This window comes from Paroedura picta, chromosome 2 (genome assembly GCF_049243985.1).
Source record: "Paroedura picta isolate Pp20150507F chromosome 2, Ppicta_v3.0, whole genome shotgun sequence".
NCBI classification, from domain to species: domain Eukaryota; kingdom Metazoa; phylum Chordata; class Lepidosauria; order Squamata; family Gekkonidae; genus Paroedura; species Paroedura picta.
In genome coordinates, this window is record NC_135370.1 from 91,736,935 (window position 1) to 91,755,552 (window position 18,618).

An 18,618-nucleotide genomic window follows, 5' to 3' on the forward strand; every position below is an offset into this window, starting at 1 on the left:
GCTGTTGAACCATAATGATTCTTTGCTCTGGCATTTTAAGGGTCAGCATATCCCCTTTTGCTAGGGATGCCAGTCCCGATCCCCTGGAATTATTGTTCATCTCCAGACTAAAGAGATCATATCCCTTGGAAAAAATGGCTGCATTGGAGGGTGGACTCCATAGCATTATACTCTGCTGAGGTCCCTCCCTGCTCCAAATCCCACCCACTCCTGGCTCTACCCACAGTGTCTTCAGGTATTTTCCAACTCTGAGCAGCCCTACTTGTTGCTGGCTGGTGACTATATTTTGGCTGGCAGTTTGTTTGGTATAGTGGTTAGGAGGGTGGACTTCTAATCTGGTGAGCTGGGTTTGATTACCCGCTCCCCACACATGCAGCCGGCTGGGTGACCCTGGGCACTAATAAAACTGTTTTGACTGAACAGTAATATTAGTGCTCTCTTAGCCACACGTACCTCACAGGGTATCTGTAGTTGGGAGAGGAAAGGGAAGGCGATTGTAAGCCGCTTTGAAATTCCTGCTGGTAGAGGTAAGCAGTATATAAGAACCAACTCTTCATGTGCGGATGGACAAACTCTAACGGAGGATGCAGAAAAAGCAGAAAGGCTCAGCGCCTATTTTACATCTGTTTTTTCCCACAGGTCAAAGGGTTTAGGCACATCTAGAGATGGCAGTAGCCAAGAGATAGTGTCTGGGTGGCAGGTTGACATGGACAGAGAGGTTATCGAGAGGCATTTAGCTGCACTGGATGAGTTAAAATCCCCTGGGCCGGATAAAATGCACCTGAGAGTGCTCAAAGAACTTTCTGGAGAACTTGCACAACCCTTGTCCATCATCTTCGGGACCTCTTTAAGGACTGGAGATGTCCCGGAGGACTGGAAGAGAGCAAACGTTATTCCAATCTTCAAAAAAGGGAGGAAGGATGACCCGGAAAACTACAGACCAGTGAGTCTGACTTCTGTTGTGGGGAAGATAATGGGGCAGATATTAAAGGGAGCGATCTGCAAACATCTGGAGGACAATTTGGTCACCCAAGGAAGTCAGCATGGATTTGTCTCCAACAGGTCCTGTCAGACCAACCTAGTTTCCTTTTTTGACCAAGTAACAGGTTTGCTGGATCGTGGAAATTCGGTTGATGTCGTTAACTTGGATTTTAGTAAAGCTTTTGATAAGGTTCCCCATGATGTTCTGATGGGTAAATTGAAGGACTGCAATCTGGATTTTCAGATAGTTAGGTGGATAGGGAATTGGTTAGAGAACCGCACTCAAAGAGTTGTTGTCAATGGTGTTTCATCAGACTGGAGGGAGGTGAGTAGCGGGGTACCTCAGGGCTCGGTGCTCGGCCCGGTACATTTTAACATATTTATTAATGATCTAGATGAGGAGACGGAGGGACTACTCATCAAGTTTGCAGATGACACCAAATCGGGAGGACTGGCAAATACTCCGGAAGATAGAGACAGAGTTCAACGAGATCTGAACACAATGGAAAAATGGGCAAATGAGAACAAGATGCAATTTAATAAAGATAAGTGTAAAATTCTGCATCTGGGTCAGAAAAATGAAAAGCATATGTACTGGATGGGGGATACGCTTCTAGGTAGCACTGTGTGTGAACGAGACCTTGGGGTACTTGTGGATTGTAAACTAAACATGAGCAGGCAGTGTGATGCAGCGGTAAAAAAGGCAAATGCCATTTTGGGCTGTATCAACAGGGGCATCACATCAAAATCACAAGATGTCATAGTCCCATTGTATTCGGCACTGGTCAGACCACACCTGGAGTACTGTGTGCAGTTCTGGAGGCCTCACTTCAAGAAGGACATAGATAAAATTGAAAGGGTACAGAGGAGAGCGATGAAGATGATCTGGGGCCAAGGGACCAAGCCCTATGAAGATAGGTTGAGGGACTTGGGAATGATCAGCCTGGAGAAAAGGAGGTTGAGACGGGACATGATAGCCCTCTTTAAGTATTTGAAAGGTCGTCACTTGGAGGAGGGCAGGATGTTGTTCCCATTGGCTGCAGAGGAAAGTACATGCAGTAATGGGTTTAAACTACAAGTACAATGACATAGGCTAGATATCAGGGGGGGGGGGAAATTGACAGTCAGAGTAGTTCAGCAGTGGAATAGGCTGCCTAAGGAGGTGGTGAGCTCCCCCTCACTGGCAGTCTCAAGCAAAGGTTAGATACACACTTTTCTTGGATGCTTTAGGATGCTGAGGGCTGATCCTGCGTTGAGCAGGGGATTGGACTAGATGGACTGTATGGCCCCTTCCAACTCTATGGGGCTTTTTGCACGCCTTCAAAATTGCACAATGGTTGCCAATTGGAAACGCTATTGATTTGCCATAACGCACGACGTCGTAGACAATCTGCCACACACCTGAAACCAATCTGCAAAAAGCGCTTCCTTGTAGCGCTTTCAGGGGAATCCCAAAAAGTGGATTCACCCTCCGGAAAGCGCTACACTCTTGCAACCAATCTGCAACACTAGCGAAAAAGACCTGTGCGTTAACATTGTTGCGGTTTCTTCAAAGTCCCTCCTCCTGAGCCTGTCCTCCAAACTTCCGGCAAAGCGATCGCCATTTTTTTTTCTCCGAGCGAGCGGGGATAAACGCACCAGCGAGCCTCTTTCTGTTTAGAGGCTTCCCTGGCTTCAGTCCTTCACCTTTAGTCACTAAGCACAAACCACAGAAAAGCCCGTTTGCTGAAATAAAGTCCCTTTATTTTTTACACATTAATTCAGCCGAAAATCGGGCCCGTGAGAGGGGGGGGGATTTTTTTTTTTCACTCGAGGCAGCGTGGCAACGATCATACGATCAAACGACAGCTCACATTAGGCAGCTGGATGGGTCTCTCCGTTGCAACGAATCTACACAGATTCGTTACAATGGGTCTGTTTTTTTTTTTTTTTAAACCTTTCTTAAAGGGAAAGGGGCTGTTTGGGAGCATGCTAACGGCTGTCCATTGGCTGCTTGACGGCCAGGGGCGGGACGAGCTTGGCAATAGCGCTTCCTTTTCTGCCGAGACCGGAAGCTGTGGGAAACGCTACAAAACGCAACTGGATTCCACTACAAAGGCAGGTATGCATAACGACGAATTCCACTATTTTAAATGGCAATTTTTCATTCAGTGACCAATTTGCAACAAAGATCCCGGTGCGTAAAGCCCCTATGATTCTTTGGTTCTATGTTCTTTTTTTAAAAAAAAACTGTTACTACATTTCACCACATTTATATAGACTAAGGCTATTCATGCCTCCCCTCTTGAGTTCCGTGGGACAATAGGAGCCGTGACTTACCACTGGGCTCCAAGTTGCCATCCGCAGAAGAGTGAGCCTGGCAGCAAAAAGATGCATCTTCTTGACGAGTCGATAGGGTGAGCCTCTGTTTAGAGGCTCAAAGAGGTGTGTGATGCCTCTGTTAGGCGGGGGAGGAGTGGCCATCACTGACGCCCTTAAAAGGGGCTGGGCATGTGTGCTCGGCCTCTTTCCTCCCTGGTTTTGCAGCGGGAAGCTTCCCATCCTCCATCCCTCTTTTGTTAAGTGTACTGTTGTGCAATTGTGTTCAGGGTTCAAGTTAAGGGTTTTTTTCGGGTTGGCATCGGGAGAATCTTTTTTGGGGAAATAGGTCTGCGCCTCAGTTTTCCCCCGTCTTTGGGGGTCTCCTTAAGAGATCGGCGCGTATGCAAGTGGAATGCCAACCCGACTGGGTAGGCAGGCTCTCATTGCCAGGTGGTTTGGGGAGACAGACAGAGGCTAACGCCCATTGGATCCCCATTCAGCCACATTCCCAGGGTGGGTTTCAGATGGCCAGGAGTCCCACACTATAGGCTGATGCCAGGGCACCATCTGAGACCTTGGGCTATTCATGGTCTGCTCACTGGTTCTCTTGCCAGATTCTTCCTTGTGCCACGCCAACGCTCCATTGTGAGGAGTGTAATAAAGCTGTGGCTTTATTTATTCCAAAAACATTCTGGTGTGGTGTCTTTTTCTGCCCTCCTGCTAGTCAATCACAACTAATCAAAATGTAGTCTGTCTCCAAGGCTAAATGGGATATTTTCTATGTGGATATTTAAAAGAAGGGGGTGTGTACTGAAATTTGGGTGTTGTAACGGTAAAAAATTTTACTCAACATTTCCCTCTCCCCGTTAGAATATTCCCAAATTTGACAAAGCAGCTCCAAGTGAGAAACATCACTTATCAGATAAAGTCAAATGTTCCCAGTGCTCCCAGTAACTGAACACGTGCACTCTGTGTGCTTTTATTTCTTTCTGCACAATCCCACATTACAACTGCATGGAGAAATGCATTTCCTTTATAGCAGCTTTGAAAGAGTCTTCACAGTTTATCTTTATGCCTAATTCTTTGCAGCTGTTCCCAACTGCAGACGTACCACAAGCATACAAGGCAACTTGACTGGAGGGGCAGAACACGATCGAGGCCTTTTGCCATTTCTGCTTTTCTGCACTTAATCCCTTTTTGCTGGCCACGATCCGATGAGTGCCTCCCAAAAAACAGATGGCAGTAACTGATATGTTTAGTAATTGTGGCCAGTTAATAGCTCAGGATAACAGTGAGATAAGGACTAGGCAAGCTAGACTTCTTTAGACCAGCTGCTGCTGTTTTAACCCTTTAAAGGGTTCATTACAAACTTGAGAATTTTTTTTAAATCTCACAATTAGCTCACTTATATTCATTATAATAAGTTTTGTATGTGTTTTCCCAACCATTTGTTTGGGTGCTGCTTAATTGTGTTTCACTTAGCTGCTGTTGTTAGCAATATGCATAGCACTTTGAACAGAGTGTAAGACCGATCCCTGTTATTTTTCTCCCACAGTGTCTTTTATTAGTCCAATTTGGATTTTATAGCATTTTATAGCATGTATGCATACATACAGTTTGCATACAGTTTTTCATTTATGAAGATTTTCATCTTCTTCCTTTCAAGGTTAGCCTTCCAATCAGTGCTTTGCTTTGAGGTCACCCCCCCCCCCAATAAGAAGTCCCCTGACACTGATGGGCATCTAAGATTATTTAAATAAACAACTCTTCCTACTAAAATTTAGGCAAAGTATATTTTGAAAACCTAACAAAGATTTTTTACGTCTGAATTATCTTTCCAAATTCCTAATAAAGCAGCCCAAAGCAATGCCAGAGTGTTAATTATAGCAGTGGCTTCCAAAGGCCCATTGTCATATTTTAATGAGTGAATACAACATCATGGGGAAAATATCTAAATTAGGTAGTGCAATTTACATGGTAGTAGATCCCACTGATTCTCGTAGATCAATCCTAAGTGACTCACCTTGAGTTCTCTTTAGAATAAAGGCAGGTTAAATCACACTCTTTGGAGCCGATACTTTGTATTGAATCAATATTATATGTTCAGTTTTAAAAGTACATTTGCAAGGGAAACAAGAGTAGAGTAAGAGAGATTCAAGGGCCTTACAAGCATAACAAGCTAAGTTTATATAATTTGTTTAGGTTCAACTCTGGGAGGAAAACAACCCAAACAAATGATAACCTTATAAACTATGTTCTGCAAGTGAAAGCTTATGCATGGAAAAAATTCTGTTGGCCTTAAAGGTGCCACTGGTCTCAAATTTTGTTCTACTGCTTCAGACCAACACGGCTACCCACCTGAATCTATAAAGTTAGTGCAGTTACACAAAAACAATACCATCTGGAGACTGAACTCGCCTGCCTCCTCTCTCTGGAGTATAGAACCAACTTTTTACATCTCCCCAACTTTTCTTCCCCCATTAAACATCTTCACATTGTTGTGAGTTTGTTTTTTTCAATTTTGTTTTGGAATAGTAGCAATTTTTATATTAATAAAATGTTAACTTTATATACAAAATGCACTTTATAATGTCCATTTTATGTGGTTTATATTGTCAAACTAAATTAGGTGAGAAATATTTTCAGTGTTTTTTAAAAAGCTGTTAATTTCAAGTTTAAATAACAGATTTTAACTTTATCAATGATTAATCTTTGTGTTGCAGTTTTGTCAGCTTCCAGACTTCAGCCAACTCTAATTTAGTAGCAATTACAGTGTACAAGGTAGGTGCCTGAATCTTCCTTGTTATGACATATTCAAGTGGGTAGCCATGTTAGTCTGAAGTAGCACAACAGACCATTTTGTCTGAGGAAGCGTGCATGCACACAAAAGCTCACGCCGTGAATAAATCTTTGTTAGTTGTAAAGGTGCTACTGGACTCAATTTTTGTTGTTATGACATAGTTAAGGAAAAACTATGGTGGGGGCCTTGATCAAACACTCAATCAAGACCTTGGCCCATTCCGCACAAGGTTCAATGTGGCAAATTGCTTTCGGAAAGAAAAAACGGAATTTTAAAATAGTGGAATTTGGCGTAACGCATACCTGCCTTTGTAGTGGAATCCAGTTGCGTTTCAGTCGTTTCCCACAGGTTTCCAGTCTCAGCAAAAACTGCTAGAAAGGAAGCGATTTTTTCTGTGCTTTGTCCTGCCCCTGGCCGTCAATCAAACGAGCAGCCAATGGGCGGTTGTTACCATGCTCCCAAAAAGCCCCTTTGCCTTTAAGAACAGGTTTAAAAAAAAAAAAAACACACGTTGCAACGAATATGCCTTGATTCTTTGATTCCTTGCTTCCTTCTAACGTAGAGACTCATCTAGCTGGCAGCTGGCGTGTGTGCTGCCGATTCATCGTTGCCACGCTCCCCCGAGTGAAAAAAAATCCCCCCCCCGTGCACGGGCGCGATTTTCGGTGAAAATAAAGGGAACTTGCAAATGAGGCTGTCTTGTGCTTGGTGACTTGAGGGGAGCTTTAAAGCAGCTCTGTGGAGGGACTGCAGCCAGAGAAGCCTCGCTGGGTGAATGAAGGATCGCTGGCTCATTGCTCTCTGCTCGCTCCGAGTAAAAAAATGGCGATCGCTTCGCCGGATGTTCAGAAGAGAGAGCCAGGGGGAGGGACTTTGCTGAAACCGCAACAATGTTAATGCACAGGTCTTTTTCGCTAGTGTTGCAGATTGCTTGCAAGAGTGTAGTGCTTTTTGAAGGGTGAATCCACTTTTCTGGATTCCCCTTTAAGCGCTACAACTAATCGCTTTTTGCAGATCGGTTTCAGGAGTGTGGCAGATTGTATGCGACATCGTGCATAACTGCAAATTAGTAGCGTTTACAATTTGCCACACTCCTGCTACATTTAACTTGTGCTGAATGGGCCTAAGATTTTACAAACATAAAACTGACCACAGCATTGTATGTATACAAATTTATTTAAAAAAAAGATAATTAAAATTTATTTTCAGACTCAAAATGGGTTAATTCCATCTGAGCTCCCATTTATGGATTCTGGCAAGAAGTATGCTTTTAATTTGAAGGAAATACTGTCATTACTGTGTTCAGAAATGGTAGTAAATTGTACTATTTTTTTTCTTTTTCTTTTCTTCCTTTTTCTTTGGTCAAATTCCAATATATTCCCAGCAAGTGCAATCCGTTTCTCCCAGCCTGACCTAGAAGCTACTTCCCTTGCTTCTAGAAGAGAAAACCATGGAGAGTTTACTGTTGAAGTTTATAACAAACCTCATTGTAACAATTATTGTTTTTGTGATATCTGTCTTTTTTCTATAGCAAACCAGAGTTGCACCTTTCTAAAATCATTGACTTGAATAGATTTACAAGGGGATAGCCCTGCTTAAGGTGGCACTGAAAATATTCAAAGCCCTTTACTTATGCCATCCCTTGCCTACTATAATTTCACTCCCATACCCCCAGGAGATCCTCAATGAAATGACTAATTGACAGGTTTTGGCAGGAAAAAAGAAAAGGCGAGATGAGTCAAATATATTTATATAAGAAGTTTCAAGTAGATCTAGGAACTCTGACCAAATGTCATTAAATTTAGGGGGAAAGAGTCTTTCCTTTAACAATGAGTCTAGCTCTGTTATTATATTGTAAATTATCACAAGCTTAAGAGAAACTTAAGTTCTTCCTTTGCCATCCAAATTCTGAATTAGAGATGTAAAATTTCCAGAAATTTTGAATTGGGGAGGAGTGGGGTTTCATTTTTGTTTTCCTCCTGGGGGGGAATATGGAGGGAAATTTAAATATATGTAATATTTATTGTCCTATCAAGCCTAAACTAATTTTTCTGCTTTAACAACATAAAAAGCACAATGGATAACTTACTTAGCATATAAAATTGCAGTGATTGAAATATTTATCGAATTTGGGAGTTATAAATGCTTTTGCTTTGTACAAGCCAAACTGCAACTATATCTGATATTTAAGAAAAAACTGGGAGCTGATACACCATATGCTATTTTAATATATATAACATTTTTTTTACTATCCGGTTAGAGAAAGATAATGAAATTTTCAACTTTCCTCTGAGGCACTGGTGCATCTCCTTCTTACCTTTTTTCTCATTCTGCAAGGTAACACAATAAGCTACTATTTACCCCGTCTGCGATTTGACAGAGAGGTGAAAAGGTCAACTACATCCCATCCAAGGCATATAACTGGTATGAAGCAATGAAAGCCCTGCATGCTCCCCTCATGAAGATCATGTATCCTTCTAGGCGAAGAAATATATCTTGGATTTAAGAGCTATAGCATGCCCACCTTGTCTTTAAAAGCATTTTACCCATTTAAAAAGAAAATATTATTTCATAGAGTTACTTCATTACTCCCCCAAATTTACAGAAAAATACCACTTCCCCCCATTCTTTCCAGGGCTTTCACATCTCTACTCTGAATCAGTATGGGAAACATAAGAAGGTTAAAAGAAGTTCAGACTTCTTTCCTTAAGTGAGATATGCAGGCACCTAAAGCAATGCAACTGTCTCTTCTATCTACAGTGGATATGTGTCACTTCCACACCATGACAGTTTTCTGAGTAGCTTTCATCGCCACTACTAAGGCATTTGCTGCAGCAACAGAGCAGCTGCATAGCAGTTCCCTATGTACTTTCTGTGTCTCAGCGCCCTGTGGCCACCATTCCTCTCCTGACACTGGAGGGGTTTTCAGTATTTTCAAAACTGGCTACCCACTTGAAAACTGGCAATTGACAGCTACATATTATGACCCACCTCCTGTGAATTCCCAGCTTTCTTTTTTTTAAAGAAAGAAAGTAGTAGTAGTAGTAGTAGTAGTAGTAGTAGTAGTAGTAGTAGTAGTAGTAGTAGTAGTAGTAGTAGTAGAAGAAGAAGAAGAAGAAGAAGAAGAAGAAGAAGAAGAAGAAGAAGAAGAAGAAGAAGAAGAAGAAGAAGAAGAAGAAGAAGAGGACTTGGAAAGGGAAAGGGCATATCTCTGTACGGAAAAGGGTGACTTTTAAAAATGAAAGCTGGGAATTCAGAAGATCTGGTAGATATATCAGTATAATTGGTATAATTATAATTAATTAAAATAAGATCATATTCATTGTTACACACACACCAATGGGAAACAACCATTTTATTTTGGCAGCTTTAGGGCTACAGTGATGTAATCATTGCTGCTTGTTAAAATTCTGAAAGGTGCCCTAATGGAATATGGGAGGGATGGGTAGCAGGGAAGGGGGGCTGAGACAAGGCAATTGGCTCTGATGTGCACAAGATACACACTTCATCCAAACTAGGTACAAAAGAACTTCAAATATCATACCAAGCAAGGTTTGGGAAAGACTGCAGAAAACTGTGGAAGACTCAGAAACTGGACAGTTAAGGGAGAACATTGGATGGATGCACCAAACCCTCTCGCTCCCCCCAAAAAACTCCAAACAAAATAGCTGTGGAAGCAGCCCTGCTTGGATGCACAGTCCCACATTCTCAGAAGGCACTAAATAAAATTCTTCCAGGGACCCACATCTACATCTTAGGGTGTTCCATCTGTACAGATCAAACTTTGAGCTATTTTATCTGAAAAATCTCAAACAGTCTCAGCAGCATCCAGGTTAGTGGGACGAATAACATCTACAAGGCCCCCTATTAAAGACCACCCCCCCCAGGCCATAGTCTGCTTCCAGGTGAACTGCAGCCGTTTAAAAAAATGGGGCTGTTGATATGGATATTATTTTACATCATCGATCGATTTAATGTTAAATTTAGTTTTAATTCACTGTTAATTTTATTATCTGATGTATGTATGAAATTATGAACACTGCCCTGAGCCAGCTTGCTGGGAAGGCGGTATAAAATTCAAATAAATAAATAATAGTGTCATTAAGAGTAATACAGAGAAGTCCCTCTGCCATGGACCACTTCTACGGATTGTGTAGGCACAATGGTGACTCAGATGCATTGCTACTTTACCACCATTACCCTGATCTAGATAGCCCAGGCAAGCTTGATCCCATCAACTCTCAGAAGCTAGTATTTGGATAGTAGACCTCCAAGGATTTGGGAACTAGTTCCTCCAAAGAATGCTAGAGATCTTCTGGCCATGCTACACAGGCCATACAATAAATAATCACCACCCTCACTGCCACAGAAAAGGCTTGAAAATTTGAACTGGTCCTATCTGTCCCTCTTAAGAAAACAGTAAGGGGTATTGGGGTGGGCTCAGTCCGGGATGGGGGGCACAACAATTGGCCCCGGACTGACAAGCGGAGGGGCCAATCAGAAGGCGCTTCATGCCTTCCAATTGGCCCCTCACCAGGACAGACCAAAGTTCCATCCAGTCAGCCAAGCCAGGGGCACTCTGGAGACATGGCTGCCAGTCTGCCCCTGACCACCACAGGGAGAGGAGGTCAGCAAGGCTGCCAAGGGGAATGAGAACAGAGGCTGTGCCAGACCTTTTCACCCCAAGGCTGTCCTAACTGTCATGTCCAACTGTAACTTGCCTCAGAACCCTGACAGAGCTTGGCCAAGGTTTTGATTGGAATGCCAGCCATGTTAACAATGATTATCCAAAGGGTTGATATCTGGAACTTTGAGAGGAGGCTGCCCATCCCTGCACAGATTTTCCCCTGATAATGGTTTGTCCGAAATCGCCATTTCGGCGGCCGTGCATAATGGGCTTAAAATAGGGCAAGTTTGTGTAAAATAAATGGACTAAAGTTCTTATAGTAAGAGAGAAGAATTAGTATGCAGGTTGTTTTCTAACTGGAGGTACTCCTGCTGTTCTTTAGATAATCCTGTAGGTAACCAAGCAGCATTATGACACCACCTAGTGAAAATGTGTAAGTATCACAAGCATTTCATCAGAGGTTTTTTAAAACACCATTATAAAACTAGGAGCAGGGTTAGGGAAAGAACACGAGGTAGCAGAAGTCTGTGCCTTGATGAACCACAAATAGTAAACTACAACTATTTATCATATTAACTTACCATGAGGGACAGGTTTACTTCTGGCTCCAAAGTTTAAAACTGATGAGTGAATAAATGTATTACATATATTCTATATAAGTGTGTTCCCAAAAAAAGAGAGAGAGAGAGAAAGATTTTATCATAAGACTTGTAAATTGCATTTTAGCCATTGAGTTTCTGCCCAATGAATTACTGCTTTATGGTTGTGGCTCCTTTCTTCATGACATTTATCCCCACCAGCTAATGGTTCCTTGTACATTAACAAAGGAATGGTCGTATTGACTTGACTCAGCTACAGTTACAAACCACTGCCCTTTTCTGTTCTCATGGGGGAAAGAGTTGTATGCTCATTATGGTGCTCTTGTTTGAATAAAGGTTTACAATGAACAATCTTGGATTTTAAGGGAACTTTTCTAATGCTAGGGGGAAATTTTTCTGCCTAAATTTCTCGTTTTGAAATAGGGCCTGTGAGTGTTGGGAAGTTCTACAAAAACTCTTGCTTCATCTGTTTTATCTTCTCCCTCCCTTTGAATGGAAGAAGAGAAAACCGACACTTCCAGGTGCTATTTTTTCTCTGTCCTTGTGACCATTTTTTCCTCTTTTTTATGGCTAGAAGAGTTGTTTTGGCTTCCTAGGGATGCCAAATGAAGCTAGCAAACGAAGCTAGCACATTTACCTATGTGATGATATCTGAAGCTAAAAGTGCATGAGGAAAAAAATCAAGGGAAAAATTGAGAAAAACACTATATTTAGAAAAGTTCTATGCTGCATCTCCCAAGAGAACCTGTTTGAAGTGTCTCAAAGTTCAACAGCTGCAAATGTGACTACCATCATAGGTAGATTGGTGCTTTCCTCCCTTTATGCATGTCTTGAATTGTCTACAGGGATCCCCTGTTCCAGGGCAAAGAACAGGGTAGCAACAGTTGAGAGGGGGGGGTAGATCATCCTTTTTTTCCCCCCTTGTAACCATGCTTCAAGAAGATCATGCATAGGAGACAGATTATGATGACTGAGCACTAAAGAGTCCTTAGGAAACATCCTAGGCAGGTCTCCTCAGAGGTAAGTGCAATTTCATTCACTGGGACTTACTCCCATGGAAGTGTTTTTAGGATTGCAGTTTTAATACAGCAGAACTCCAGGGACCTGTTGTTCATGTGTGAAGGATTTACCTTTTCTACCCATGTGATGCATATTTATTTGAGAGGAGAGAATTGCAGGTCTCTTTCTGAATACAAAACAGGGACCTTTCTGCATCCGTTGGATAATGCACTTTCAATGTGTTTTTGCATCTGAAGTGCGTTGAAAGAGCATTGTCCAGGAGATAACATATATCTGTGGGCTCATGGAAGGAAGCCAAGACACTGGGCATAAGTGTCTTGGCACTTGGTTGTGATCTCAGCATTAGTGCAAGTTGTAGTAAGAAACAAGACAGAACCCCTCCTCCCAAAAAACCCCACATTTTTACACAACTCAGACAAAGGATCTAACTACTGGTGCACGTGATTGGTAGACTGAGGTTCAAACTGATTGGATCTGGCAGATGGGATCTTTGCTGTGCATTGGTTTATTACGCATCTGTTTGGATCATGCCTTGGACCTCAAGCTTGATCCGTAACTGATCCACAAACACAACAATAGCTATCTTGGAATAATCAGTGTAGTGCATATATGATATAAGATTTCCAATATTCAATACATTTGACACAATAAAGTCAGTGTGAGTTTTGCCGCAATGGGAGCTGAAAGATTTGAACTGCGACAAGGAATGAGCAACTGCCACTTGGGTGCCTTATAGGGCAGGGACTGATTATACATTCTTTAATCCCATTTCCTTCTAGCAAAACAATAGATTTACTGTGACTTTATAGCCGCTATATGTCAATCAGTTGGCTTTCCATCGCCAGCATTCTTTCGTTACCACTGACCTGTTGCTTCCACTTGGCCCTAAGCCGTACAGTAAACCCTTTCGTGCTGTATAGTTTGATTCAGACAATGCCAACAGCCCCACTCACGTGCCCTTCCTGCTTAGCGGAAGGCTGTTGCTGAACATCTTGTTTTTTCATTTGCTATAGACATTTGTTCTTGCAGCTGACCATGGACAGAAAAATTTGCTTGAGTTCCAGAAAAGGACAGCTGCACCACAAATTACCTTAAACCTCCTTGCTTCAGGGATTAGTCCAATACAGTGAAGTGTGTGTATCTCAGAAAGGGGGGGCTTTTCTTACCATAAACATAGTTATTAACCTTTTATTTACTATGGACGTTTCTAAACTCAGAAATTGATACAATTTGGGTGTCATTGGCCACTTCTGGTTGATAATTTATTCTTTAAAAGCGGTCCTCTTACAGCATTTGTTTTGACAGTGACCACCTCTCATCCCCTCATGAATTCGACTCTATTTGCTTCCCTTTACTTTGAGCCTTTATATCTGCTAAAGGCCACAAGTTGCACATGCATGAATATTAAAATCTGATAACATCTATAGCATTGGTTTTCTGAAAGTTAAATTGCATATTTTCAGTTGTAGTAAGAGCTCGGAATACAATAAATGAAATAAAGAATATGTTTTCCAAAATATTTTGTAAAGTAAATAACAGTGCTATCCTAAACAGAGTTACTCCCTTCTATGTTTATTGACTTCAATGGATATGTCACCATAAACCAGCTAACTATATTCTCTGGCTCGTATGGGTAACTATGAGGAACTGTAAGATTAAATAAATACCCGATAGTGAACTGTTCTCTGTTGTGAATGGAAACTAAAGCATTTGTTGATATACTTTCTTCATTTATACCCTGACTTGCTCCCCAGTAGGTAGCTTCCATCATTCTCCTCTCCTCCATTTTATCCTAAGCCCTTTGTGCATGTGATAGAAAACAATGACGCCATTACAAATAACCACTGGGACTCACAGAACTCATGAACAGTCGTGAAAACTGTCTTGAATATGAATTGCTAGTTACTGAGAGCCAGCATGAGTTGGTGGTTAGATTTTCTGGACTAAAGGAGTGGTCAAACTGTGGGTGCTGGCAGGGGCTCATGGGAATTGTAGTCCATGGACATCTGGAGTGCCACAGTTTGGCCACTCTTGCAACCACACTAATGAGAGAATGAACAGGCATGGTTGCAGGAGGTGGGGGCAGTACAGTGAGCTGGGCTCAGCCCCAGCCCTGGCCAGCCATCATCTCTGTCACCCATCTTCCTCCCTCCTTGGTCCTTGGCTGCCTCTGCCTCAGCTGTCCACTCTGTGCTTGGCTCCTTTCACATTTACTGGCTGCTCCCTATTTCCCTTGCCTGTCTGGTTTGAGAATAAACATACATGTTTAGGGTGGCAAAAGGCATTTCTGCCTCCTTAATTTAAGAAATATTACTTAAATTTTGTTCAGAGTTTATCCAGTTGTATTGCCAAGAGGCAAATTGTGCTTTTCTGCTAGGGGATTAAGAGGCAATAAACAAATCAATGGTGAAGGAGAGCAGTTATATTGAAATCCCTCAGTAATTATCACAGAAAAGAAATCAGCAAGTCATCAAATAGAGAATACATGCTCATACCCATTTTTGATTCGGAACCCCAAGAACAACACCAGGTAGACTCCTATAACTGGCTGATATGCACAGCACTGCTTCAAGGTCCATCCTGAGGCAAGGTTTGCTATTGAGGGGGTACTCAGAGCCAGTTTGCTATAGTGGTTAAGTGTCAACCTCTAATCAGTGTTCCCCACTGAATTTGTAATCTGATATGGTTTTAATAGATTAAAATTTGGGATAAACATAGGCCACAAATGCCTCTATTGAAATCAATTACTGATTACCCTGAGCTTAAAACAATGAAACTGGCATCTTCATTGTGTGAGTAAGACATTGTTTGAGTAAGTTATTACATTTCAGTGGTATCCAGTCAATAATTCAATGCAGTGAAATAAAAATGGAACCCAAAAGAGATTTCTATGTACTAATACATACAATTAAGGGTCTTACTTTTTCTCAAAAGGGATTACTGAATCTTTCTATAGGGGCATCATGAAACATACCATGCTGGTGTTATCATTCAAGAAAAAAATGAAACAGATTTGTCTATTATTACTAGATCAACAAAGGAATGGAGCAAGCTGCATAAATTAATGTATATAGTAACATATTAAAATTAATTAACCCTCACCCATTCACGAAACCCTTCCAGGGCTGTCAAGAAACCCCAGGGTTTCACAAAACCTTGGTTGAGAAAGCCTGGTTTAGGAAAACATATGAATAAAATAGCAAGTATAAAGTATCTACTGGAAAAGAAACTGTAGGGAAGAAACATTTACAGAAGAATTGTACCGGTTTGTTATTTATTGGAATATGAAGCATAGTGTACTTATGTCCATCAGGAGATTTTATTTTGTGCATAGCACAGGTTATTTTCTTTGTATTTCCCCCCTATCATCATGGTGAATTAGTATTTATTTATTGATTAGATTTTTATACTATCCCTCCTTGCAAATGGACTCAGGATGGTTCGCAATAATAAAATACAATAATAAAAACAGTTTAAAACAAAATTTAAAACCAGTTCCACCTACCCTCCACCACCTGAACATCCCCTGCTAGTTAACCAAAAGTGTGATATAGAATGCGGGGGGGGGGGGGTCAAGGAGGAGGGGATGCCCATATATTTCCAGTCCACCATGGTCTCAAGCATATGCCTGGGGGGGGGGGGGAATGCCATTTTGCAAACCCTGCAGAACTTTGATCGACTTGAAAGTTCTTGTATTCATGTATTTGGCTCAAATCACCTTTCTTTTTTCTTGCCATACATGGCAATTGGCCACTTTGTTAAGGATTTACTAAGGAATGGGGGTAGAATGGTAACAGGCAAGGGAGGGCATAAGTGAAGGGCTTTGTATATTTTCTGCGCCATCTTAGAAATCTATTAATCTATTCAAATCAGGTGTAACTTACTGTGAAAAAAGAGAGAGATCAAAGAAACAATAACTGTTACATTGAACCCAAACAAATGATAACCTTATAAACTTAACTTGTTCTTTCTGTAAGGCCTTGAATCTGTTAAACATCTTCATCACACTGTGTACTAATTTATAGCTCACCCTCTGCCTATATTTGTGGACTTGCAATTCCCATTTCATAGTGTCTAACAAAGTGTGGTGGGCACACGAACCCTTACAACTTACGTAAAACTTTGTTGGTCTTAAAGGTGCCACTGGACTTTTGACTTTAGAGAGTGATTCTGTTCCCTACATGCTGAAATCCAACTGGCTCTCTTTTCTCCTTCTGTCCACTGCTGCCTTAAAGATAAAAAAGAAAAGAATTAAAAAAGAGCAGGTATACTCTAGGCAATTCAATGACTCTGCAAATAATCTTCAGAGTGGCCCAGCCATGTAAATCTGTATATATCCTTATCCATGGTTCCTCTATATATTTGTGAAACAGCCTGGGGAGTGGAACATGCCCAGCTGTCTGAGTTGGAATAGGGTTGCACCCTGATTGGCCCTGCCCCTACAGATCCCTCCCTCCCTGCCTGGACACTAGCCACGTTCCTCTCAGACACGCCAGAGACAGAGAGTGACACACAGAGCCCTGCCAGACTGAACACTGACCCTCATTCCCTCCTATTGCTCCTGCTGCGAGGAAGGCAGAGCGAGAGACAGAGAGAGCTGCTCCAAGCTGCTGACCAGCCCTGCTTCCCTCCTAAGAATGAGCCCTAATTACCTGTTATGCCTCTTGCTGCCATGAAGAGAGAGATACAGAGAAAGCTGCCCCTGCTGTGATGGAGGGAGAGAGAGACAGGCAGAGAGCTGCCCCAAACTGCACTCCAGCCCTGCTTCCCTCCTACAATCAGCCCTAATTATCTGCTATGCCTCCTTCTGTGAGGCACACCAAGAGACACGCAGCGAGAGGGGGAGAGAGACACAAAGAGAGATCTGCAATGGGCTTTCTTGCTAGGTTTTATAATAAAAAGACAGGAATAAGAATAACATGTACAGTACTATGATTCCCCCAACACCAGAAGAATGAAAATGACCCATTTGTCGTGCTATAGAAGAATGCCCTTCATAAGTTTTCAATCGTTATTGGAATTCTGTAAACCTTACAGATTAACCTTCAACATATTAAACCATTTAAGTGTCTACTTTCACATCTGACAAATTCATATCCATGCTCCACCTACTGTTTACAGACAAAACATTTCAGGTATTCAAATCTGACTGCTTGAGGAACTTGAGCAGAGCCGAAAGAGTTAAGAGTTTATTGCATCTTTACACATTTTAAGGGGTCATCTTTCAACAATGGCAGTAAAATCAGCATGTAGCTTGAATTTTCTATGGTTGAACCTTGAACGTGAATCATTATATTACAATGTAGTTATTGATTTCAACAGGAAGAGGATTAAGCCCAGAAAATCAGGTTGGAAACCTGAAACTTTACTGAGGAAAATGGAATTTTTCTGGTGCTAAAAATCTCTTATGTTATGTAAAATACATTAAAATTTTAGACACAAGATTTGGCCATTTGGAAAAGATCATTGCATGTCATCTCAGAAAATATAATTCTATAGTAAGGCACAGAAGTCCCTTATAGTTGAAACAAAGCCCTTCTAATTTTAATGTATTTTTTTAAAACATTGTTGTTGTTGTTATGTGCGAAGTCGTGTCCGACCCATCGCGACCCCATGGACAATGATCCTCCAGGCCTTCCTGTCCTCTACCATTCCCTGGAGTCCTTTTAAGTTTGCACCTACTGCTTCAGTGACTCCATCCATCCACCTCATTCTCTGTCGTCCCCTTCTTCTTTTGCCCTCGATCACTCCCAGCATTAGGCTCTTCTCCAGGGAGTCCTTCCTTCTCATGAGGTGGCCAAAGTATTTGAGTTTCATCTTCAGGATCTGGCCTTCTAAAGAGCAGTCAGGGCTGATCTCCTCTAGGACTGACCGGTTTGTTCGCCTTGCAGTCCAAGGGACTCGCAAGAGTCTTCTCCAGCACCAGAGTTCAAAAGCCTCAATTCTTTGACGCTCGGCCTTCCTTATGGTCCAACTTTCGCAGCCATACATTGCAACTGGGAATACCATAGCCTTGACTAAACGCACTTTTGTTGGTAGGGTGATGTCTCTGCTTTTTAGGATGCTGTCTAGATTTGCCATAGCTTTCCTCCCTAGGAGCAAGCGTCTTTTAATTTCTTTGCTGCAGTCCCCATCTGCAGTGATCTTGGAGCCGAGGAAAATAAAATCTGTCACTATCTCCATTTCTTCCCCATCTATTTGCCAGGAATTGAGAGGGCCGGCTGCCATGATCTTTGTTTTCTTGATGTTGAGTTTCAAGCCAACTTTTGCACTCTCCTCCTTCACCCGCA

At 41.9% G+C, this 18,618-nt stretch overlaps 1 long non-coding RNA gene across 1 annotated transcript in view; it reads left to right on the forward strand.

The window, feature by feature from the left end:
- Positions 1 to 5,894: 5,894 nt before the first annotated feature.
- Positions 5,895 to 18,618, forward strand: part of LOC143829960 (uncharacterized) — a 103,259-nt gene continuing 90,535 nt past the window's right edge. The window contains exon 1 of the long non-coding RNA XR_013228301.1: positions 5,895 to 6,063. This is a non-coding gene — a long non-coding RNA (uncharacterized LOC143829960). The remainder of the gene's footprint in view (positions 6,064 to 18,618) is intronic.